The following is a 22,875-nucleotide window of genomic DNA, read 5'->3' as shown; positions in this document are numbered from 1 at the left end:
CACTTCTCTTTTCTTAAGCCGCTCCATTCTATGGCCTTGCGCACTATCCTTACTTCTCCCGTCTGCTTACTTTGTGCCTTCCAATGCACAATGCAAACTACAGGTAGTGCTGCAGGGCCCACACCCTTTTACTTGCCGTACAGAGCAGCTCTGGAGCTGTTACAGTGCCCAGCTACTGCAAGAAATCAGCTTGAATGCTTCAGGGGCTGGGGCATAGCCAACATGAGCCCCACACCAAAGGAGTAGGAGGTGTTTAATGCGAACTAGGGGTCATCCAAGCGCCGCAAAAGGCCGCCATGCCCTGCACGCCCCTTTTCTCTTTTTCATATGCAGACGAGGGTTGAAGCCAACTTTGACCCACTGCTTGGATGACATCACCATATGCAAATCCATCTGCTGCAGGCCTTCCCCAAGGAATGCTTGCACTAGTTGTTGCATTTGGTTTGTTGTTTGGGGGTGCTTCAGTATTAGGCAGCCTTCTGCCCTCCCATGTTCATCTGAAAATATGTGTTCTCCCTGCAGTTGTTGTCCCCAGATGAGAGTTCCCTTATGCTGCCTCAGTTGAATCTCCTTTACTTGACAGAGATGTGCCTGAGCAGCGGCCCTCCCCAGCCCTATCCCAAATCATACTTATTTTGCATAGGAGATACCATGGTCATGAAGATTATTCTCCCAGTGTGAGGTTCATTCATTGCATTCTGGGTATGCTGACCCCTGTGATTTCCCCAAATGTGTGAAACTCGACAGCATTATTTGTGGTAGTGGGGGACTGTGTTTGTGTTTTCCTCTGGTCAGCTCAGGTAAAAGTCAGATTTCTTTGTCTCAGATCTTCCTCTAGCCTTGTTCTTCTTTCGAGAATTCCCTTGTGCTGCCTCAGTTGGATCTCCTTCACTTGACAGGGGGGTACCCGAGCAGCGACCCTCCCCAGCTCTAGCCCAACTCCTACTTACCTGCCAGGTGAGATACTATGATCACGTAGGTGCTTCTCCCAGGGCAAGGCTCACCCATTGCACTCTGGGTGTGCTGCTCCTGCGATTTCCCCAAATGTGGGAAACTTGACTGCATAATTTGTGTTTCCCCTGGTCGGCTCTCGTATAATTCAGATCTCTTTGTCTCAGGTCTCTCTCCAGCCTAGTTTGCTGTCTGTTTCCACTTATTTTTTCTTAAGCCCCTCCCTTCTATACCCTTGTGGACTATCCTGACATCTCCTCCTGTCTGCTTACTTTGTGCCTTCCAATGCACAATGCAAACTACAGGTAGTGCTGCAGGGCCCACACCCTTTTACTTGCCTTACAGAGCAGCTCTGGAGCTGTTACAGTGCCCAGCTGCTGCAAGAAATCAGCTTGAATGCTTCAGGGGCTGGGGCATAGCCAACATGAGCCCCACACCGACGGAGGGTGGAGGTGTTTAATGCAAACTAAGGGTCATCCAAGCACCGCAAAAGGCCGCCATGCCCTGCATACCCCTTTTCTCTTTTCATATGCAGATGAGGGTTCCAGCCAACTTTGGCCCACTGCTTGGATGACATCACCGTATGCAAATCCGTCTTCTGCAGACCTTTTCCCAGGAATGCTTGTACTAGTTGTTGCATTTGGTTTGTTGTTTGGGGGTGCTTCAGTATTAGGCAGCCTTCTGCTCTCCCATTTTCATCTGAAAATATGTGTTCTCCCTGCAGTTGTTGTCCCCAGATGAGAGTTCCCTTGTGCTGCCTCAGTTGAATCTCCTTTACTTGACAGAGATGTGCCTGAGCAGCGGCCCTCCCCAGCCCTATCCCAAATCATACTTATTTTGCATAGGAGATACCATTATCATGAAGATTGTTCTCCCAGGGTTAGGTTCATTCATTGCATTCTGGGTATGCTGACCCCTGTGATTTCCCCAAATGTGGGAAACTCGACTGCATTATTTGTTGTAGTGGGGGACTGTGTTTGTGCTTTCCTCTGGTCAGCTCTGGTAAAAGTCAGATTTCTATGTCTCAGATCTTCATCTAGCCTTGTTCTTTTTTCGAGAGTTTCCTTGTGCTGCCTCAGTTGGATCTCCTTCACTTGACAGGGGGGTGCCCGTACAGCGACCCTCCCCAGCTCTAGCCCAACTCTTACCTGCCAGGTGAGATACTATGATCAGGAAGGTGCTTCTCCCAGGGCAAGGCTCACCCAATGCACTCTGGGTGTGCTGCTCCTACGATTTCCCCAAATGTGGGACACTTGATTACATAATTTGTGTTTCCTCTGGTCGGCTCTCGTATAATTCAGATCTCTTTGTCTCAGGTCTCTCTCCAGCCTAGTTTGCTGTCTGTTTCCACTTCTCTTTTCTTGAGCCGCTCCCTTCTATGCCCTTGTGCACTATCCTGACTTCCCCGTCTGTTTACTTTGTGCCTTCCAACGCACAATGCAAACTACAGGTAGTGCTGCAGGGCCCACACCCTTTTACTTGCTTTACAGAGCAGCTCTGGAGCTGTTACAGTGCCCAGCTGCTGCAAGAAATCAGCTTGAATGCTTCAGGGGCTGGGGCATAGCCAACATGAGCCCCACACCGAAGGAGGGTGGAGGTGTTTAATGCGAACTAGGGGTCATCCAAGCGCCGCAAAAGGCCGCCATGCCCTGCACACCCCTTTTTTTTTTTCATATGCAGACGAGGGTTGAAGCCAACTTTGACCCACTGCTTGGATGACATCACCATATGCAAATCCGTCTGCTGCAGGCCTTCCCCCAGGAATGCTTGCACTAGTAGTTGCATTTGGTTTGTTGTTTGGGGGTGCTTCAGTATTAGGCAGCCTTCTGCCCTCCCATGTTCATCTGAAAATATGTGTTCTCCCTGCAGTTATTGTCCCCAGATGAGAGTTCCCTTGTGCTGCCTCAGTTGAATCTCCTTTACTTGACAGAGATGTGCCTGAGCAGCGGCCCTCCCCAGCCCTATCCCAAATCATACTTATTTTGCATAGGAGATACCATGGTCATGAAGATTGTTCTCCCATGGTGAGGTTCATTCATTGCACTCTGGGTATGCTGACCCCTGTGATTTCCCCAAATGTGGGAAACTCGACTGCATTATTTGTGGTAGTGGGGGACTGTGTTTGTGCTTTCCTCTGGTCAGCTCTGGTAAAAGTCAGATTTCTTTGTCTCCGATCTTCCTCTAGCCTTGTTCTTCTTTCGAGAGTTCCCTTGTGCTGCCTCAGTTGGATCTCCTTCACTTGACAGGGAGTGCCCGAGCAGCAATCCTCCACAGCTCTAGCCCAACTCCTACTTACCTGCCAGGTGAGATACTATGATCTTCACTGTTAGGGCAATCAGGATGTGGAATTCCCTGCCAGGGAAGGTGGTAATGGCGGACTCTGTAATTGGATTTAAAAAAGGAATGGATACATTTCTGAATGAAAAAGCTATCCAAGGTTATAATACTTAAAATATCAACATGGTTAATCCGGGGGTAACATGAGTTATAGTAGCTAACTAGTCATAAAACATTATTCAGCAAGTATGTAGAATCATCACAACTTAAAACATGTTGAACACGATGGGCAATTTGCCTCTATTCAACCTCAAAAACTATGTTACCATATTTTACTATATTACTATGTTACTGTAGTATACAGAACACCACAATGTAATGAGCAGTGATAGTGAGCACTGATGAGGATACTAGAACTGACACTGAGCAGCAAGATGCAGCACTGGACTATTAGTAATGTACTGTAGTATGCTGAGCACCACAATGCAGCACAAGACAATGAGCAGTGATACTGAGCACTGATGAGGATACTACTGAGAACTGACACTGAGCAGGAGAGACACACTACTAGTATTACTGAGCAGCAATAAGTAACCACTGATACTGAGCACTGATATTGAGATTTCCACTGAGAGAACATAGCCACGTCCTCTCCGCTCTCTCTTCAATGCACGAGTAAAAATGGCGGCAACGCGCAGCTCTTTATATGGAATCCGAATCTCGCGAGAATCCGACAGCGGGATGATGACATTTTCCCTTGTTCAGGTTTTCCGAGTCAGGCGGGAACAACCGAGCCTGCCTCGGACCAGTGTAAACCACGTGGAGTTCGTCGGGAATTCGGTTCTCGGAGAACCGAACCCGCTCCTCTATATATACTATATTACTATGTTACTGTAGTATACAGAACACCACAATGCAATGAGCAGTGATAGTGAGCACTGATGAGGATACTAGAACTGACACTGAGCAGCAAGATGCAGCACTGGACTATTAGTAATGTACTGTAGTATGCTGAGCACCACAATGCAGCACAAGACAATGAGCAGTGATACTGAGCACTGATGAGGATACTACTGAGAACTGACACTGAGCAGGAGAGACACACTACTAGTATTACTGAGCAGCAATAAGTAACCACTGATACTGAGCACTGATATTGAGATTTCCACTGAGAGAACATAGCCACGTCCTCTCCGCTCTCTCTTCAATGCACGATTAAAAATGGCAGCAACGCGCAGCTCTTTATATGGAATCCGAATCTCACGAGAATCTGACAGCGGGATGATGACATTTTCCCTTGTTCAGGTTTTCCGAGTCAGGCGGGAACAACCGAGCCTGCCTCGGACCAGTGTAAACCACGTGGAGTTCGTGGGGAATTCGGTTCTCGGAGAACCGAACCCGCTCCTCTCTACCTTATACCCATCAATTTTTTTTATTTTCAATCTAAGCCCCTGCAGTTTTCTGTAAGCATCTGCTTCGCTATGATGATCAACAAGTCACAAGGGCAAACACTCAGGGCTTGAGGCGTAGATCTTAGGACCAGCTGCTACAAGCATGGCAGAGGTGTCACTATCACTGGTGACACCCAGAGAGGTGGCGAGGGAGATTGTAATGCAGTGCGCGCAGATAAACAGCGCAATGGTAAAAAGGAGGCATGGTTTCATAGGTAGGGGCGTGGCCTGGTGGCCTGAATCTACATTTTGTTGCTCCGGGTGTCCCGGGGGTTGGGGGCTGCACCCGGGGACTAGTGTGTGAGCGGTGCTGGCTCCTGCACAGTGACAGGGCATGGCCACCCAGCATGACGCCTCCCTTCTTGACCATGCTGTAATTGCAGTCGCACTGCAGTTCAGCGTGATCATAAAAAATGGTGTAGGCTCCTGCTGGTGCAGACTGTATGTGCGCGCAGGAAGCCGCCACCATTTTTGTGATCACAGCGGCTGAATGTGATGTCATACAGCCGCTGTGACCACGCCCTCTGTGTCTCCTCCGTTGCAGACCCCATTTTGAAGCCTTGCCCCCGCACCGCTCCATCCCTGACTTGGAAATGGAGTGTTGCTGACCCACCTCTCCCCCCCTTCCCCGCCCCGATTGACAGGCAGAGGCGATCACATTCTCTGCGGGGTGCCGCAGAAAATGCAGGCACATGCGTATGCTCTTAGCAATTTTTGCAGTTGGATCGCTTATTGTGATTGCAATCCAACCTGAATCAGGCCCTATTACCTATCACAATGCGCTGCGGGCAGTACAAAATTGGGTTAATATAGGAGAAAAACCCCCAGACCTGTGCTCCTTAACTGTACCTGGTGGCTAGTGGAGCGGCTGCCCAGTAATCAGTGTCCACCGCAGTGCGCACACGGCCCACCCCCTACGGCCTCGCTCCCCTTCATCAGCGGCCTCGTGATCCGGAAGGGTGGTGTGTGTGTGACTGACCTTAGGATGAAACCGGAGCCTCCGCTGCAGTGACCCAGCAACCAGGGCACGGGAGTATATAGCGCCGCTGGGAGTGATGAAGCTGCAGTAAAGATGTCTATTAGACCTAGCCTGCTGCAGCCCTTGTAGATTCTCATAAAACAAGTTCTTCTTTTCTTGTCAAAATTAATAGCTAAGAATAGGCTGCCTGAGGCAGGCCCCTGTTAATTGGCCTGCTACTGAAGGCACCAACTACAAACTGAGCTCCCTGTTCATGGAAGCGGGGTTATAGAGGAGAATGCACTGAGCTTCTTGGGAACAGTCAAAAGCTTTGAGCCGGTTGGTGCCTCAGATCAAGATCCTACTCTACACCCCAATGTGAATCCTTGTGGAGTCCAGTGTACCCCACAGAAGAAATTAATGTGTCACACCCATTGGCAGCAACCTTAGAATAGCTGCTGACGGGCACAATTGAGAAAGGAAGGGGGGGGGGGACATTTGAATCCAGCACATAGATGCAATTCAAATATGTAATTTGTACCTTCCTATTTTAAAATATAATGGATGAACCTCACCCTGTGAGAACAATCTTCATGATCAAGAGATCTAATATGTAAAATAAGTATGAGTTGGGATAGGGCTGGGGAGGGTGGCAGCTCGGGCAGCCCCTCCCCCGTCAAGTTAAGGAGATTCAACTGAGGAAGCACAAGGGAACTCTCGTCTGGGGACAACAACTGCAGGGAGACCACATCTTTTCAGATGAACATGGGAGGGCGGAAGGCTGCCTAATACTGAAGCACCATCAAATATCAAACCATATCCAACAACTAGTACAAGCATTCCTGGGGGAAGGTCTGCAGCAGACGGATTTGCATACGGTGATGTCATCCAAGCAGTGGGCCAAAGTTGGCTGGAACCCTCATCTGCATATAAAAAGAGAAAAGGGGCATGCAGGGCATGGCGGCCTTTTGCAGTGCTTGGATGACCCCTAGTTCGCATTAAACACCCCCACCCTCCTTTGGTGTGGGGCTCATGTTGGCCATGCCCCATCCCCTGAAGCATTCATGCTGATTTCTTGCAGCAGCTGGGCACTGTAACAGCTCCAGAGCTGCTCTGTAAGGCAAGTAAAAGGGTGTGGGCCCTGCAGCACCACCTGTAGTTCGCATTGTGCGTTGGAAGGCACAAAGTAAGCAGACGGGAGGAGAAGTCAGGATAGTACACAAGGGCATCCTTTTCTCTTAGTCCGTAGAGGATGCTGGGGTCACATTAAGAACCATGGGGTATAGACGGGATCCGCAAGAGACATGGGCACTTTAAGACTTTCAAAGGGTGTGAACTGGCTCCTCCCTCTATGCCCCTCCTCCAGACTCCAGTTATAGGAACTGTGCCCAGGGAGACGGACATTTCGAGGAAAGGATTTATTGTTAAACTAAGGTGAGCATCTTACCAGCTCACACCTTAAGCATGCCGCAGAACGTGGCATTCAACAGAACACAAGCCAACGGCAAGAACAATTGCAGCAAAAAGCTGACCAGAACCGTAACACAACATGTGTATAACCACAAGTAATAACTGCAGACACAGTATGGACTGGGACGGGTGCCCAGCATCCTCTACGTACTAAGAGAAAAGGATTTACCGGTAGGTATTAAAATCCTATTTTCTCATACGAACTAGAGGATGCTGGGGTCACATTAAGAACCATGGGGTTATACCAAAGCTCTTGAACGGGTGGGAGAGTGCGTACGACTCTGCAGCACCGAATGACCCAACTTGAGGTTATCATCAGCCAAGGTATCAAACTTGTAAAACTTAGCAAAAGTGTTTACTAAATAGCTGCTCGGCAAAGTTGCAATGCCGAGACTCCCCGACCAGCTGCCCAGGATGAACCCACCTTTCTAGTAGAATGGGTCTTCACCTAATTCAGTAACGGCAATCCTGCCGTGGAATGAGCATGCTGAATCTTACCACAGATCCAGCGCATAATGGTCTGCATGGAAGCAGGACACCCAATCATGTTGGGAGCATACAGGACAAACAGAGCCTCTGTTTTCCTAATCTGAACCGTTCTGGTGACATAAATTTTCAAAGTTCTGACCACAGCCAGAGACTTTGACTCAACGAAGGTGTCAGTGGCCAAAGGCACCATGTGGAAAGATGAACCACCTTCGGCAGAAATTGTTGACGTGTCCTCAATTCTGCTCTATCTTCATGAAAGATCAAATAAAGGCTCTTGTGATACTGCATGGTTTGTACTGTTTTCCATGTGCTCCCAGATCTTTCAAGCAAGTAGCATGGTCAAGAAAGTTCTGTTTGAAAAGAAACAAACATTTACTGTCATTGTTATGCAAATAAACTTACATTAAAGCTAACAAGAAAGCACACTCGTTCTGTCTTTAAACTGATAAAAGAAACCCCAATAATATGGGGCATGCAAAAATTGAGATAAAACTCAGTTTTGCTCCTCTCCACGGAAATCTTTAATAAAAGGCGAAATATTTGTTAGTTCTGAAGAGAAACCAGAGCATGACCAAGATTCCACCTGTCGCCTGAGTGCCATGCCAGCAGTTCTCATTCAGCTCAAAGTGAGCACCCAATTTGAATGAAAGAAAGCAGATTTCTCACCAGGCTTCCCCTTGCTATAAACATGGTTTGTACTCTTTTCCATGTGCTCCCAGATCTTTCAAACAATTAGTGTGGTCAAGAAAGTTCTGTTTGAAAAGAAACAAACATTTACTGTCATTTCTATGCAAATGAGCTTACATTAAAGCACACTCATTCTATCTTTAAACCGATAAAAGAAACCCCAAAAAGATGGGGCATGCAAAAATTGAGATAAAACTCGGTTTTGCTCCTCTCCACGGAAATCTTTAGTAAAAGGCGAAAGATTTGTTCGTTCTGAAGAGAAACCAGAGCATGACCAAGATTTTTATCTGAAAATATGTGTTCTCCCTGCAGTTGTTGTCCCCAGATGAGAGTTCCCTTGTGCTGCCTCAGTTGAATCTCCTTTACTTGACAGGGGGATGCTCGAGCAGCGACCCTCCCCAGCTCTAGCCCAACTCCTACTTACCTGCCAGGTGAGATACTATGATCATGAAGGTGCTTCTCCCAGGGCAAGGCTCACCCATTGCACTCTGGGTGTGCTGCTTCTGCGATTTCCCCAAATGTGGGAAACTTGACTGCATAATTTGTGTTTCCCCTGGTCGGCTCTCGTATAATTCAGATCTCTTTGTCTCAGGTCTCTCTCCAGCCTAGTTTGCTGTCTGTTTCTACTTCTCTTTTCTTGAGCCGCTCCCTTCTATGCCCTTGCGCACTATCCTGACTTCTCCCGTCTGCTTACTTCGTGCCTTCCAACGCACAATGCAAACTACAGGTAGTGCTGCAGGACCCACACCCTTTTACTTGCCTTACAGAGCGTCTCTGGAGCAGTTACAGTGCCCAGCTGCTGCAAGAAATCAGCTTGAATGCTTCAGGGGCTGGGGAATAGCCAACATGAGCCCCACACCGAAGGAGGGTGGAGGTGTGTAATGCGAACTAGGGGTCATCCAAGCGCCGCAAAAGGCCGCCATGCCCTGCACGCCCCTTGTCTCTTTTCATATGCAGACGAGTGTTGAAGCCAACTTTGACCCACTGTTTGCATGACATCACCATATGCAAATCCATCTGCTGCAGGCCTTCCCCCAGGAATGCTTGCACTAGTTGTTGCATTTGGTTTGTTGTTTGGGGGTGCTTCAGTATTAGGCAGCCTTCTGCTCTCCCATGTTCATCTGAAAATATGTGTTCTCCCTGCAGTTGTTGTCCCCAGATGAGAGTTCCCTTGTGCTGCCTCAGTTGAATCTCCTTTACTTGACAGAGATGTGCCTGAGCAGCGGCCCTCCCCAGCCCTATCCCAAATCATACTTATTTTGCATAGGCGATACCATGGTCATGAAGATTGTTCTCCCAGGGTGAGGTTCATTCATTGCATTCTGGGTATGCTGACCCCTGTGATTTCCCCAAATGTGGGAAACTCGACTGCATTATTTGTGGTAGTGGGGGACTGTGTTTGTGCTTTCCTCTGGTCAGCTCTGGTAAAAATCAGATTTCTTTATCTCAGATCTTCCTCTAGCCTTGTTCTTCTTTCGAGAGTTCCCCTGTGCTGCCTCAGTTGGATCTCTTTCACTTGACAGGGGGGTGCCCGAGCAGCGACCCTCCCCAGCTCTAGCCCAACTCCTACTTACCTGCCAGGTGAGATACTATGATCATGAAGGTGCTTCTCCCAGGGCAAGGCTCACCCATTGCACTCTGGTTGTGCTGCCCCTGTGATTTCCCCAAATGTGGGAAACTTGACTGCATAATTTGTGTTTCCCTTGGTCGGCTCTCGTATAATTCAGATCTCTTTGTCTCAGGTCTCTCTCCAGCCTAGTTTGCTGTCTGTTTCCACTTCTCTTTTCTTGAGCCGCTCCCTTCTATGCCCTTGCGCACTATCCTGACTTCTCCCGTCTGCTTACTTCGTGCCTTCCAACGCACAATGCAAACTACAGGTAGTGCTGCAGGGCCCACACCCTTTTACTTGCCTTACAGAGCAGCTCTGGAGCAGTTACAGTGCCCAGCTGCTGCAAGAAATCAGCTTGAATGCTTCAGGGGCTGGGGCATAGCCAACATGAGCCCCACACCGAAGGAGGGTGGAGGTGTGTAATGCGAACTAGGGGTCATCCAAGCGCCGCAAAAGGCCGCCATGCCCTGCACGCCCCTTTTCTCTTTTCATATGCAGACGAGGGTTGAAGCCAACTTTGACCCACTGCTTGGATGGCATCACCATATGCAAATCCATCTGCTGCAGGCCTTCCCCCAGGAATGCTTGCACTAGTTGTTGCATTTGGTTTGTTGTTTGGGGGTGCTTCAGTATTAGGCAGCCTTCTGCCCTCCCATGTTCATCTGAAAATATGTGTTCTCCCTGCAGTTGTTGTCCCCAGATGAGAGTTCCCTTGTGCTGCCTCAGTTGAATCTCCTTTACTTGACAGAGATGTGCCTGAGCAGCGGCCCTCCCCAGCCCTATCCCAAATCATACTTATTTTGCATAGGAGAGACCATGGTCTTGAAGATTGTTCTCCCAGGGTGAGGTTCATTCATTGCATTCTGGGTATGCTGACCCCTGTGATTTCCCCAAATGTGGGAAACTCAACTGCATTATTTGTGGTAGTGGGGGACTGTGTTTGTGCTTTCCTCTGGTCAGCTCTGGTAAAAGTCAGATTTCTTTGTTTCAGTTCTTCCTCTAGCCTTGTTCTTCTTTCGAGAGTTCCCTTGTGCTGCCTCAGTTGGATCTCCTTCACTTGACAGGGGGGTGCCCGAGCAGCGACCCTCCCCAGCTCTAGCCCAACTTCTACTTACCTGCCAGGTGAGATACTATAATCATGAAGGTGCTTCTCCCAGGGCAAGGCTCACCCATTGCACTCTGGATGTGCTGCCCCTGCGATTTCCCCAAATGTGGGAAACTTGACTGCATAATTTGTGTTTCCCCTGGTCGGCTCTCGTATAATTCAGATCTCTTTGTCTCAGGTCTCTCTCCAGCCTAGTTTGCTGTCTGTTTCCACTTCTCTTTTCTTAAGCCGCTCCATTCTATGGCCTTGCGCACTATCCTTACTTCTCCCGTCTGCTTACTTTGTGCCTTCCAATGCACAATGCAAACTACAGGTAGTGCTGCAGGGCCCACACCCTTTTACTTGCCGTACAGAGCAGCTCTGGAGCTGTTACAGTGCCCAGCTACTGCAAGAAATCAGCTTGAATGCTTCAGGGGCTGGGGCATAGCCAACATGAGCCCCACACCAAAGGAGGGTGGAGGTGTTTAATGCGAACTAGGGGTCATCCAAGCGCCGCAAAAGGCCGCCATGCCCTGCACGCCCCTTTTCTCTTTTCATATGCAGACGAGGGTTGAAGCCAACTTTGACCCACTGCTTGGATGACATCACCATATGCAAATCCATCTGCTGCAGGCCTTCCCCCAGGAATGCTTGAACTAGTTGTTGCATTTGGTTTGTTGTTTGGGGGTGCTTCAGTATTAGGCAGCCTTCTGCCCTCCCATGTTCATCTGAAAATATGTGTTCTCCCTGCAGTTGTTGTCCCCAGATGAGAGTTCCCTTATGCTGCCTCAGTTGAATCTCCTTTACTTGACAGAGATGTGCCTGAGCAGCGGCCCTCCCCAGCCCTATCCCAAATCATACTTATTTTGCATAGGAGATACCATGGTCATGAAGATTATTCTCCCAGTGTGAGGTTCATTCATTGCATTCTGGGTATGCTGACCCCTGTGATTTCCCCAAATGTGTGAAACTCGACAGCATTATTTGTGGTAGTGGGGGACTGTGTTTGTGTTTTCCTCTGGTCAGCTCAGGTAAAAGTCAGATTTCTTTGTCTCAGATCTTCCTCTAGCCTTGTTCTTCTTTCGAGAATTCCCTTGTGCTGCCTCAGTTGGATCTCCTTCACTTGACAGGGGGGTACCCGAGCAGCAACCCTCCCCAGCTCTAGCCCAACTCCTACTTACCTGCCAGGTGAGATACTATGATCACGTAGGTGCTTCTCCCAGGGCAAGGCTCACCCATTGCACTCTGGGTGTGCTGCTCCTGCGATTTCCCCAAATGTGGGAAACTTGACTGCATAATTTGTGTTTCCCCTGGTCGGCTCTCGTATAATTCAGATCTCTTTGTCTCAGGTCTCTCTCCAGCCTAGTTTGCTGTCTGTTTCCTCTTCTCTATTCTTAAGTGCCTTCCAATGCACAATGCAAACTACAGGTAGTGCTGCAGGGCCCACACCCTTTTACTTGCCGTACAGAGCAGCTCTGGAGCTGTTACAGTGCCCAGCTGCTGCAAGAAATCAGCTTGAATGCTTCAGGGGCTGGGGCATAGCCAACATGAGCCCCACACCGAAGGAGGGTGGGGGTGTTTAATGCGAACTAAGGGTCATCCAAGCGCCGCAAAAGGCCGCCATGCCCTGCATACCCCTTTTCTCTTTTCATATGCAGATGAGGGTTCCAGCCAACTTTGGCCCACTGCTTGGATGACATCACCGTATGCAAATCCGTCTTCTGCAGAACTTCCCCCAGGAATGCTTGTACTAGTTGTTGCATTTGGTTTGTTGTTTGGGGGTGCTTCAGTATTAGGCAGCCTTCTGCCCTCCCATGTTCATCTGAAAATATGTGTTCTCCCTGCAGTTGTTGTCCCCAGATGGGAGTATCCTTGTGCTGCCTCAGTTGAATCTCCTTTACTTGACAGAGATGTGCCTGAGCAGCGGCCCTCTCCAGCCCTATCCCAAATCATACTTATTTTGCATAGGAGATACCATGGTCATGAAGATTGTTCTCCGAGGGTGAGGTTCATTCATTGCATTTTGGGTATGCTGACCCCTGTGATTTCCCCAAATGTGGGAAACTCGACTGCATTATTTGTGGTAGTGGGGGACTGTGTTTGTGCTTTCCTCTGGTCAGCTCTGGTAAAAGTCAGATTTCTTTGTCTCAGATTTTCCTCTAGCCTTGTTCTTCTTTGAGAGTTCCCTTGTGCTGCCTCAGTTGGATCTCCTTCACTTGACAGGGGGGTACCCGAGCAGCAACCCTCCCCAGCTCTAGCCCAACTCCTACTTACCTGCCAGGTGAGATACTATGATCATGAAGGTGCTTCTCCCAGGGCAAGGCTCACCCATTGCACTCTGGGTGTGCTGCTCCTGCGATTTCCCCAAATGTGGGACACTTGACTGCATAATTTGTGTTTCCCCTGGTCGGCTCTCGTATAATTTAGATCTCTTTGTCTCAGGTCTCTCTCCAGCCTAGTTTGCTGCCTGTTTCCACTTCTCTTTTCTTGAGCCGCTCCCTTCTATGCCCTTGCGCACTATCCTGACTTCTCCCGTCTGCTTACTTTGTGCCTTCCAACGCACAATGCGAACTACAGGTAGTGCTGCAGGGCCCACACCCTTTTACTTGCCTTACAGAGCAGCTCTGGAGCTGTTACAGTGCCCAGCTGCTGCAAGAAATCAGCTTGAATACTTCAGGGGCTGGGGCATAGCCAACATGAGCCCCACACCGAAGGAGAATGGAGGTGTTTAATGCGAACTAGGGGTCATCCAAGCGCCGCAAAAGGCCGCCATGCCCTGCATAACCCTTTTCTCTTTTCATATGCAGATGAGGGTTCCAGCCAACTTTGGCCCACTGCTTGGATGACATCACCGTATGCAAATCCGTCTTCTGCAGACCTTTTCCCAGGAATGCTTGTACTAGTTGTTGCGTTTGGTTTGTTGTTTGGGGGTGCTTCAGTATTAGGCAGCCTTCTGCTCTCCCATTTTCATCTGAAAATATGTGTTCTCCCTGCAGTTGTTGTCCCCAGATGAGAGTTCCCTTGTGCTGCCTCAGTTGAATCTCCTTTACTTGACAGAGATGTGCCTGAGCAGCGGCCCTCCCCAGCCCTATCCCAAATCATACTTATTTTGCATAGGAGATACCATTATCATGAAGATTGATTTCCCAGGGTGAGGTTCATTCATTGCATTCTGGGTATGCTGACCCCTGTGATTTCCCCAAATGTGGGAAACTCGACTGCATTATTTGTTGTAGTGGGGGACTGTGTTTGTGCTTTCCTCTGGTCAGCTCTGGTAAAAGTCAGATTTCTATGTCTCAGATCTTCATCTAGCCTTGTTCTTTTTTCGAGAGTTTCCTTGTGCTGCCTCAGTTGGATCTCCTTCACTTGACAGAGGGGTGCCCGTACAGCGACCCTCCCCAGCTCTAGCCCAACTCCTACTTACCTGCCAGGTGAGATACTATGATCAGGAATGTGCTTCTCCCAGGGCAAGGCTCACCCAATGCACTCTGGGTGTGCTGCTCCTACGATTTCCCCAAATGTGGGACACTTGATTACATAATTTGTGTTTCCTCTGGTCGGCTCTCGTATAATTCAGATCTCTTTGTCTCAGGTCTCTCTCCAGCCTAGTTTGCTGTCTGTTTCCACTTCTCTTTTCTTGAGCCGCTCCCTTCTATGCCCTTGTGCACTATCCTGACTTCCCCGTCTGCTTACTTTGTGCCTTCCAACGCACAATGCAAACTACAGGTAGTGCTGCAGGGCCCACACCCTTTTACTTGCTTTACAGAGCAGCTCTGGAGCTGTTACAGTGCCCAGCTGCTGCAAGAAATCAGCTTGAATGCTTCAGGGGCTGGGGCATAGCCAACATGAGCCCCACACCGAAGGAGGGTGGAGGTGTTTAATGCGAACTAGGGGTCATCCAAGCGCCGCAAAAGGCCGCCATGCCCTGCACACCCCTTTTTTATTTTCATATGCAGACGAGGGTTGAAGCCAACTTTGACCCACTGCTTGGATGACATCACCATATGCAAATCCGTCTGCTGCAGGCCTTCCCCCAGGAATGCTTGCATTAGTAGTTGCATTTGGTTTGTTGTTTGGGGGTGCTTCAGTATTAGGCAGCCTTCTGCCCTCCCATGTTCATCTGAAAATATGTGTTCTCCCTGCAGTTGTTGTCCCCAGATGAGAGTTCCCTTGTGCTGCCTCAGTTGAATCTCCTTTACTTGACAGAGATGTGCCTGAGCAGCGGCCCTCCCCAGCCCTATCCCAAATCATACTTATTTTGCATAGGAGATACCATTATCATGAAGATTGATCTCCCAGGGTGAGGTTCATTCATTGCATTCTGGGTATGCTGACCCTTGTGATTTCCCCAAATGTGGGAAACTCGACTGCATTATTTGTTGTAGTGGGGGACTGTGTTTGTGCTTTCCTCTGGTCAGCTCTGGTAAAAGTCAGATTTCTATGTCTCAGATCTTCATCTAGCCTTGTTCTTTTTTCGAGAGTTTCCTTGTGCTGCCTCAGTTGGATCTCCTTCACTTGACAGGGGGGTGCCCGTACAGCGACCCTCCCCAGCTCTAGCCCAACTCCTACTTACCTGCCAGGTGAGATACTATGATCAGGAAGGTGCTTCTCCCAGGGCAAGGCTCACCCAATGCACTCTGGGTGTGCTGCTCCTACGATTTCCCCAAATGTGGGACACTTGATTACATAATTTGTGTTTCCTCTGGTCGGCTTTCGTATAATTCAGATCTCTTTGTCTCAGGTCTCTCTCCAGCCTAGTTTGCTGTCTGTTTCCACTTCTCTTTTCTTGAGCCGCTCCCTTCTATGCCCTTGTGCACTATCCTGACTTCCCCGTCTGCTTACTTTGTGCCTTCCAACGCACAATGCAAACTACAGGTAGTGCTGCAGGGCCCACACCCTTTTACTTGCTTTACAGAGCAGCTCTGGAGCTGTTACAGTGCCCAGCTGCTGCAAGAAATCAGCTTGAATGCTTCAGGGGCTGGGGCATAGCCAACATGAGCCCCACACCGAAGGAGGGTGGAGGTGTTTAATGCGAACTAGGGGTCATCCAAGCGCCGCAAAAGGCCGCCATGCCCTGCACACCCCTTTTTTATTTTCATATGCAGACGAGGGTTGAAGCCAACTTTGACCCACTGCTTGGATGACATCACCATATGCAAATCCGTCTGCTGCAGGCCTTCCCCCAGGAATGCTTGCATTAGTAGTTGCATTTGGTTTGTTGTTTGGGGGTGCTTCAGTATTAGGCAGCCTTCTGCCCTCCCATGTTCATCTGAAAATATGTGTTCTCCCTGCAGTTGTTGTCCCCAGATGAGAGTTCCCTTGTGCTGCCTCAGTTGAATCTCCTTTACTTGACAGAGATGTGCCTGAGCAGCGGCCCTCCCCAGCCCTATCCCAAATCATACTTATTTTGCATAGGAGATACCATGGTCATGAAAATTGTTCTCCCAGGGTGAGGTTCATTCATTGCACTCTGGGTATGCTGACCCCTGTGATTTCCCCAAATGTGGGAAACTCGACTGCATTATTTGTGGTAGTGGGGGACTGTGTTTGTGCTTTCCTCTGGTCAGCTCTGGTAAAAGTCAGATTTCTTTGTCTCAGATCTTCCTCTAGCCTTGTTCTTCTTTCGAGAGTTCCCTTGTGCTGCCTCAGTTGGATCTCCTTCACTTGACAGGGGGTGCCCGAGCAGCAATCCTCCACAGCTCTAGCCCAACTCCTACTTACCTGCCAGGTGAGATACTATGATCTTCACTGTTAGGGCAATCAGGATGTGGAATTCCCTGCCAGGGAAGGTGGTAATGGCGGACTCTGTAATTGGATTTAAAAAAGGAATGGATACATTTCTGAATGAAAAAGCTATCCAAGGTTATAATACTTAAAATATCAACATGGTTAATCCGGGGGTAACATGAGTTATAGTAGCTAACTAGTCATAAAACATTATTCAGCAAGTATGTAGAATCATCACAACTTAAAACAGGTTGAACACGATGGGCAATTTGCCTCTATTCAACCTCAAAAACTATGTTACTATATGTTACTATATTACTATGTTACTGTAGTATACAGAACACCACAATGTAATGAGCAGTGATAGTGAGCACTGATGAGGATACTAGAACTGACACTGAGCAGCAAGATGCAGCACTGGACTATTAGTAATGTACTGTAGTATGCTGAGCACCACAATGCAGCACAAGACAATGAGCAGTGATACTGAGCACTGATGAGGATACTACTGAGAACTGACACTGAGCAGGAGAGACACACTACTAGTATTACTGAGCAGCAATAAGTAACCACTGATACTGAGCACTGATATTGAGATTTCCACTGAGAGAACATAGCCACGTCCTCTCCGCTCTCTCTTCAATGCACGAGTAAAAATGGCGGCAACGCGCAGCTCTTTATATGGAATCCGAATCTCGCGAGAATCCGACAGCGGGATGATGACATTTTCCCTTGTTCAGGTTTTCCGAGTCAGGCGGGAACAACCGAGCCTGCCTCGGACCAGTGTAAACCACGTGGAGTTCGTGGGGAATTCGGTTCTCGGAGAACCGAACCCGCTCCTCTATATATACTATATTACTATGTTACTGTAGTATACAGAACACCACAATGCAATGAGCAGTGATAGTGAGCACTGATGAGGATACTAGAACTGACACTGAGCAGCAAGATGCAGCACTGGACTATTAGTAATGTACTGTAGTATGCTGAGCACCACAATGCAGCACAAGACAATGAGCAGTGATACTGAGCACTGATGAGGATACTACTGAGAACTGACACTGAGCAGGAGAGACACACTACTAGTATTACTGAGCAGCAATAAGTAACCACTGATACTGAGCACTGATATTGAGATTTCCACTGAGAGAACATAGCCACGTCCTCTCCGCTCTCTCTTCAATGCACGAGTAAAAATGGCAGCAACGCGCAGCTCTTTATATGGAATCCGAATCTCACGAGAATCTGACAGCGGGATGATGACATTTTCCCTTGTTCAGGTTTTCCAAGTCAGGCGGGAACAACCGAGCCTGCCTCGGACCAGTGTAAACCACGTGGAGTTCGTGGGGAATTCGGTTCTCGGAGAACCGAACCCGCTCCTCTCTACCTTATACCCATCAATTTTTTTTATTTTCAATCTAAGCCCCTGCAGTTTTCTGTAAGCATCTGCTTCGCTATGACGATCAACAAGTCACAAGGGCAAACACTCAGGGCTTGAGGCGTAGATCTTAGGACCAGCTGCTACAAGCATGGCAGAGGTGTCACTATCACTGGTGACACCCAGAGAGGTGGCGAGGGAGATTGTAATGCAGTGCGCGCAGATAAACAGCGCAATGGTAAAAAGGAGGCATGGTTTCATAGGTAGGGGCGTGGCCTGGTGGCCTGAATCTACATTTTGTTGCTCCGGGTGTCCCGGGGGTTGGGGGCTGCACCCGGGGACTAGTGTGTGAGCGGTGCTGGCTCCTGCACAGTGACAGGGCATGGCCACCCAGCATGACGCCTCCCTTCTTGACCATGCTGTAATTGCAGTCGCACTGCAGTTCAGCGTGATCATAAAAAATGGTGTAGGCTCCTGCTGGTGCAGACTGTAGAGAAAAGCTGCTGTGACCACTAGAGGTGAGCGGGTTCGGTTTCTCTGAATCCGAACCCGCACGAACTTCATGTTTTTTTCACGGGTCCGAGCAGACTCGGATCCTCCCGCCTTGCTCGGTTAACCCGAGCGCGCCCGAACGTCATCATGACGCTGTCGGATTCTCGCGAGACTCGGATTCTATATAAGGAGCCGCGCGTCGCCGCCATTTTCACACGTGCATTGAGATTGATAGGGAGAGGACGTGGCTGGCGTCCTCTCCATTTAGATTAGGGTTGAGAGAGAGAGAGATTGACCTGAGGCTGTGATACTGTAGAAGAGAGTGCAGAGTTTAGTGACTGACGACCACAGTGACCACCAGACAGTGCAGTTGTTTGTTTTATTTAATATATCCGTTCTCTGCCTGAAAAAAACGATACACACAGTGACTCAGTCACATACCATATCTGTGTGCACTGCTCAGCCCAGTGTGCTGCATCAATGTATATATATATCTGACTGTGCTCAGCTCACACAGCTTATAATTGTGGGGGAGACTGGGGAGCACTGCAGTGCCAGTTATAGGTTATAGCAGGAGCCAGGAGTACATAATATTATATTAAAATTAAACAGTGCACACTTTTGCTGCAGGAGTGCCACTGCCAGTGTGACTAGTGACCAGTGACCTGACCACCAGTATATATAATATTAGTAGTATACTATCTCTTTATCAACCAGTCTATATTAGCAGCAGACACAGTACAGTGCGGTAGTTCACGGCTGTGGCTACCTCTGTGTCGGCACTCGGCAGCCCGTCCATAATTGTATATACCACCTAACCGTGTTTTTTTTTTCTTTCTTTATAGTCATACTAGTTACGAGTATACTATCTCTTTATCAACCAGTCTATATTAGCAGCAGACACAGTACAGTGCGGTAGTTCACGGCTGTGGCTACCTCTGTGTCGGCACTCGGCAGCCCGTCCATAATTGTATATACCACCTAACCGTGGTTTTTTTTTTCTTTCTTTATACATACATACTAGTTACGAGTATACTATCTCTTTATCAACCAGTCTATATTAGCAGCAGACACAGTACAGTGCGGTAGTTCACGGCTGTGGCTACCTCTGTGTCGGCACTCGGCAGCCCGTCCATAATTGTATATACCACCTAACCGTGGTTTTTTTTTCTTTCTTTATACATACATACTAGTTACGAGTATACTATCTCTTTATCAACCAGTCTATATATTAGCAGCAGACACAGTACAGTGCGGTAGTTCACGGCTGTGGCTACCTCTGTGTCGGCACTCGGCAGCCCGTCCATAATTGTATATACCACCTAACCGTGGTTTTTTTTTCTTTCTTTATAGTCATACTAGTTACGAGTATACTATCTCTTTATCAACCAGTCTATATTAGCAGCAGACACAGTACAGTGCGGTAGTTCACGGCTGTGGCTACCTCTGTGTCGGCACTCGGCAGCCCGTCCATAATTGTATATACCACCTAACCGTGGTTTTTTTTCTTTCTTTATACATACATACTAGTTACGAGTATACTATCTCTTTATCAACCAGTCTATATTAGCAGCAGACACAGTACAGTGCGGTAGTTCACGGCTGTGGCTACCTCTGTGTCGGCACTCGGCAGCCCGTCCATAATTGTATATACCACCTAACCGTGGTTTTTTTTTCTTTCTTTATACATACATACTAGTTACGAGTATACTATCTCTTTATCAATCAGTCTATATATTAGCAGCAGACACAGTACAGTGCGGTAGTTCACGGCTGTGGCTACCTCTGTGTCGGCACTCGGCAGCCCGTCCATAATTGTATACTAGTATCCAATCCATCCATCTCCATTGTTTACCTGAGGTGCCTTTTAGTTGTGCCTATTAAAATATGGAGAACAAAAATGTTGAGGTTCCAAAATTAGGGAAAGATCAAGATCCACTTCCACCTCGTGCTGAAGCTGCTGCCACTAGTCATGGCCGAGACGATGAAATGCCAGCAACGTCGTCTGCCAAGGCCGATGCCCAATGTCATAGTACAGAGCATGTCAAATCCAAAACACCAAATATCAGTAAAAAAAGGACTCCAAAACCTAAAATAAAATTGTCGGAGGAGAAGCGTAAACTTGCCAATATGCCATTTACCACACGGAGTGGCAAGGAACGGCTGAGGCCCTGGCCTATGTTCATGGCTAGTGGTTCAGCTTCACATGAGGATGGAAGCACTCAGCCTCTCGCTAGAAAAATGAAAAGACTAAAGCTGGCAAAAGCAGTAGCACCGTAAAGAACTGTGCGTTCTTCGAAATCCCAAATCCACAAGGAGAGTCCGACTCCAATTGTGTCGGTTGCGATGCCTGACCTTCCCAACACTGGACGTGAAGAGCATGCGCCTTCCACCATTTGCACGCCCCCTGCAAGTGATGGAAGGAGCACCCGCAGTCCAGTTCCTGATAGTCAGATTGAAGATGTCAGTGTTGAAGTACACCAGGATGAGGAGGATATGGGTGTTGCTGGCGCTGGGGAGGAAATTGACCAGGAGGATTCTGATGGTGAGGTGGTTTGTTTAAGTCAGGCACCCGGGGAGACACCTGTTGTCCGTGGTAGGAATATGGCCGTTGACATGCCTGGTGAAAATACCAAAAAAATCAGCTCTTCGGTGTGAAAGTATTTCACCAGAAATGCGGACAACAGGTGTCAAGCCGTGTGTTCCCTTTGTCAAGCTGTAATAAGTAGGGGTAAGGACGTTAACCACCTCGGAACATCCTCCCTTATACGTCACCTGCAGCGCATTCATAATAAGTCAGTGACAAGTTCAAAAACTTTGGGTGACAGCGGAAGCAGTCCACTGACCAGTAAATCCCTTCCTCTTGTAACCAAGCTCACGCAAACCACCCACCAACTCCCTCAGTGTCAATTTCCTCCTTCCCCAGGAATGCCAATAGTCCTGCAGGCAATGTCACTGGCAATTCTGACGAGTCCTCTCCTGCCTGGGATTCCTCCGATGCATCCTTGCGTGTAACGCCTACTGCTGCTGGCGCTGCTGTTGTTGCTGCTGGGAGTCGATGGTCATCCCAGAAGGGAAGTCGTAAGCACACTTTTACTACTTCCACCAAGCAATTGACTGTCCAACAGTCCTTTGCGAGGAAGATGAAATATCACAGCAGTCATCCTGTTGCAAAGCGGATAACTGAGGCCTTGACAACTATGTTGGTTTTAGACGTGCGTCCGGTATCCGCCGTTAGTTCACAGGGAACTAGACAATTTCTTGAGGTAGTGTGCCCCCGTTACCAAATACCATCTAGGTTCCACTTCTCTATGCAGGCGATACCGAGAATGTACACGGACGTCAGAAAAAGACTCACCAGTGTCCTAAAAAATGCAGTTGTACCCAATGTCCACTTAACCACGGACATGTGGACAAGTGGAGCAGGGCAGGGTCAGGACTATATGACTGTGACAGCCCACTGGGTAGATGTATGGACTCCCGCCGCAAGAACAGCAGCAGCGGCACCAGTAGCAGCATCTCGCAAACGCCAACTCTTTCCTAGGCAGGCTACGCTTTGTATCACCGGTTTCCAGAATACGCACACAGCTGAAAACCTCTTACGGCAACTGAGGAAGATCATCGCGGAATGGCTTACCCCAATTGGACTCTCCTGTGGATTTGTGGCATCGGACAACGCCAGCAATATTGTGTGTGCATTAAATCTGGGCCAATTCCAGCACGTCCCATGTTTTGCACATACCTTGAATTTGGTGGTGCAGAATTTTTTAAAAAACGACAGGGGCGTGCAAGAGATGCTGTCGGTGGCCAGAAGAATTGCGGGACACTTTCGGCGTACAGGCACCACGTACAGAAAACTGGAGCACCACCAAAAACTACTGAACCTGCCCTGCCATCATCTGAAGCAAGAAGTGGTAACGAGGTGGAATTCAACCCTGTATATGCTTCAGAGGTTGGAGGAGCAGCAAAAGGCCATTCAAGCCTATACAATTGAGCACGATATAGGAGGTGGGATGCACCTGTCTCAAGCGCAGTGGAGAATGATTTCAACGTTGTGCAAGGTTCTGATGCCCTTTGAACTTGCCACACGTGAAGTCAGTTCATACACTGCCAGCCTGAGTCAGGTCATTCCCCTCATCAGGCTTTTGCAGAAGAAGCTGGAGACATTGAAGGAGGAGCTAACACGGAGCGATTCCGCTAGGCATGTGGGACTTGTGGATGGAGCCCTTAATTCGCTTAGCAAGGATTCACGGGTGGTCAATCTGTTGAAATCAGAGCACTACATTTTGGCCACCGTGCTCG

The 22,875-nt window shown here is 48.6% G+C and overlaps 20 non-coding genes and 1 pseudogene across 20 annotated transcripts; 19 read left to right on the top strand and 2 right to left on the bottom strand.

Moving 5' to 3' along the window:
- Window positions 1-626: 626 nt before the first annotated feature.
- LOC134999083 (U1 spliceosomal RNA) lies at window positions 627-790 on the top strand. Its single transcript, XR_010201247.1, has one exon. It is a non-coding gene; the product is annotated as a U1 spliceosomal RNA (small nuclear RNA).
- A 152-nt stretch (window positions 791-942) lies between these two features.
- LOC134998370 (U1 spliceosomal RNA) lies at window positions 943-1,105 on the top strand. The gene has a single exon (XR_010200651.1). It is a non-coding gene; the product is annotated as a U1 spliceosomal RNA (small nuclear RNA).
- A 674-nt stretch (window positions 1,106-1,779) lies between these two features.
- On the top strand, window positions 1,780-1,943 carry LOC134998931 (U1 spliceosomal RNA). Its single transcript, XR_010201093.1, has one exon. It is a non-coding gene; the product is annotated as a U1 spliceosomal RNA (small nuclear RNA).
- A 148-nt stretch (window positions 1,944-2,091) lies between these two features.
- On the top strand, window positions 2,092-2,254 carry LOC134998615 (U1 spliceosomal RNA). The gene has a single exon (XR_010200796.1). It is a non-coding gene; the product is annotated as a U1 spliceosomal RNA (small nuclear RNA).
- Window positions 2,255-2,924: 670 nt separating this feature from the next.
- LOC134998865 (U1 spliceosomal RNA) lies at window positions 2,925-3,088 on the top strand. The gene has a single exon (XR_010201030.1). It is a non-coding gene; the product is annotated as a U1 spliceosomal RNA (small nuclear RNA).
- A 4,961-nt stretch (window positions 3,089-8,049) lies between these two features.
- Window positions 8,050-8,165, bottom strand: LOC134998718 (U5 spliceosomal RNA). Its single transcript, XR_010200889.1, has one exon. It is a non-coding gene; the product is annotated as a U5 spliceosomal RNA (small nuclear RNA).
- Window positions 8,166-8,439: 274 nt separating this feature from the next.
- LOC134998654 (U5 spliceosomal RNA) lies at window positions 8,440-8,555 on the bottom strand. The gene has a single exon (XR_010200824.1). It is a non-coding gene; the product is annotated as a U5 spliceosomal RNA (small nuclear RNA).
- Window positions 8,556-8,699: 144 nt separating this feature from the next.
- LOC134998338 (U1 spliceosomal RNA) lies at window positions 8,700-8,862 on the top strand. Its single transcript, XR_010200622.1, has one exon. It is a non-coding gene; the product is annotated as a U1 spliceosomal RNA (small nuclear RNA).
- Window positions 8,863-9,533: 671 nt separating this feature from the next.
- On the top strand, window positions 9,534-9,697 carry LOC134998886 (U1 spliceosomal RNA). The gene has a single exon (XR_010201050.1). It is a non-coding gene; the product is annotated as a U1 spliceosomal RNA (small nuclear RNA).
- Window positions 9,698-9,849: 152 nt separating this feature from the next.
- On the top strand, window positions 9,850-10,012 carry LOC134998497 (U1 spliceosomal RNA). Its single transcript, XR_010200730.1, has one exon. It is a non-coding gene; the product is annotated as a U1 spliceosomal RNA (small nuclear RNA).
- A 671-nt stretch (window positions 10,013-10,683) lies between these two features.
- Window positions 10,684-10,847, top strand: LOC134998790 (U1 spliceosomal RNA). The gene has a single exon (XR_010200959.1). It is a non-coding gene; the product is annotated as a U1 spliceosomal RNA (small nuclear RNA).
- A 152-nt stretch (window positions 10,848-10,999) lies between these two features.
- On the top strand, window positions 11,000-11,162 carry LOC134998478 (U1 spliceosomal RNA). The gene has a single exon (XR_010200711.1). It is a non-coding gene; the product is annotated as a U1 spliceosomal RNA (small nuclear RNA).
- Window positions 11,163-11,833: 671 nt separating this feature from the next.
- On the top strand, window positions 11,834-11,997 carry LOC134999082 (U1 spliceosomal RNA). Its single transcript, XR_010201246.1, has one exon. It is a non-coding gene; the product is annotated as a U1 spliceosomal RNA (small nuclear RNA).
- Window positions 11,998-12,149: 152 nt separating this feature from the next.
- LOC134998369 (U1 spliceosomal RNA) lies at window positions 12,150-12,312 on the top strand. The gene has a single exon (XR_010200650.1). It is a non-coding gene; the product is annotated as a U1 spliceosomal RNA (small nuclear RNA).
- Window positions 12,313-12,927: 615 nt separating this feature from the next.
- LOC134998780 (U1 spliceosomal RNA) lies at window positions 12,928-13,091 on the top strand. The gene has a single exon (XR_010200949.1). It is a non-coding gene; the product is annotated as a U1 spliceosomal RNA (small nuclear RNA).
- A 151-nt stretch (window positions 13,092-13,242) lies between these two features.
- Window positions 13,243-13,384, top strand: LOC134998389 (U1 spliceosomal RNA; annotated as a pseudogene).
- Window positions 13,385-14,076: 692 nt separating this feature from the next.
- On the top strand, window positions 14,077-14,240 carry LOC134998955 (U1 spliceosomal RNA). Its single transcript, XR_010201116.1, has one exon. It is a non-coding gene; the product is annotated as a U1 spliceosomal RNA (small nuclear RNA).
- Window positions 14,241-14,392: 152 nt separating this feature from the next.
- Window positions 14,393-14,555, top strand: LOC134998609 (U1 spliceosomal RNA). Its single transcript, XR_010200790.1, has one exon. It is a non-coding gene; the product is annotated as a U1 spliceosomal RNA (small nuclear RNA).
- Window positions 14,556-15,225: 670 nt separating this feature from the next.
- LOC134998999 (U1 spliceosomal RNA) lies at window positions 15,226-15,389 on the top strand. The gene has a single exon (XR_010201160.1). It is a non-coding gene; the product is annotated as a U1 spliceosomal RNA (small nuclear RNA).
- A 152-nt stretch (window positions 15,390-15,541) lies between these two features.
- Window positions 15,542-15,704, top strand: LOC134998552 (U1 spliceosomal RNA). The gene has a single exon (XR_010200756.1). It is a non-coding gene; the product is annotated as a U1 spliceosomal RNA (small nuclear RNA).
- A 670-nt stretch (window positions 15,705-16,374) lies between these two features.
- LOC134998973 (U1 spliceosomal RNA) lies at window positions 16,375-16,538 on the top strand. Its single transcript, XR_010201134.1, has one exon. It is a non-coding gene; the product is annotated as a U1 spliceosomal RNA (small nuclear RNA).
- Window positions 16,539-22,875: the final 6,337 nt, after the last annotated feature.

Source organism: Pseudophryne corroboree, unplaced genomic scaffold (assembly GCF_028390025.1).
Source record: "Pseudophryne corroboree isolate aPseCor3 unplaced genomic scaffold, aPseCor3.hap2 scaffold_149, whole genome shotgun sequence".
NCBI lineage: Eukaryota > Metazoa > Chordata > Amphibia > Anura > Myobatrachidae > Pseudophryne > Pseudophryne corroboree.
This window is presented reverse-complemented; position numbering and strand designations above follow the sequence as displayed.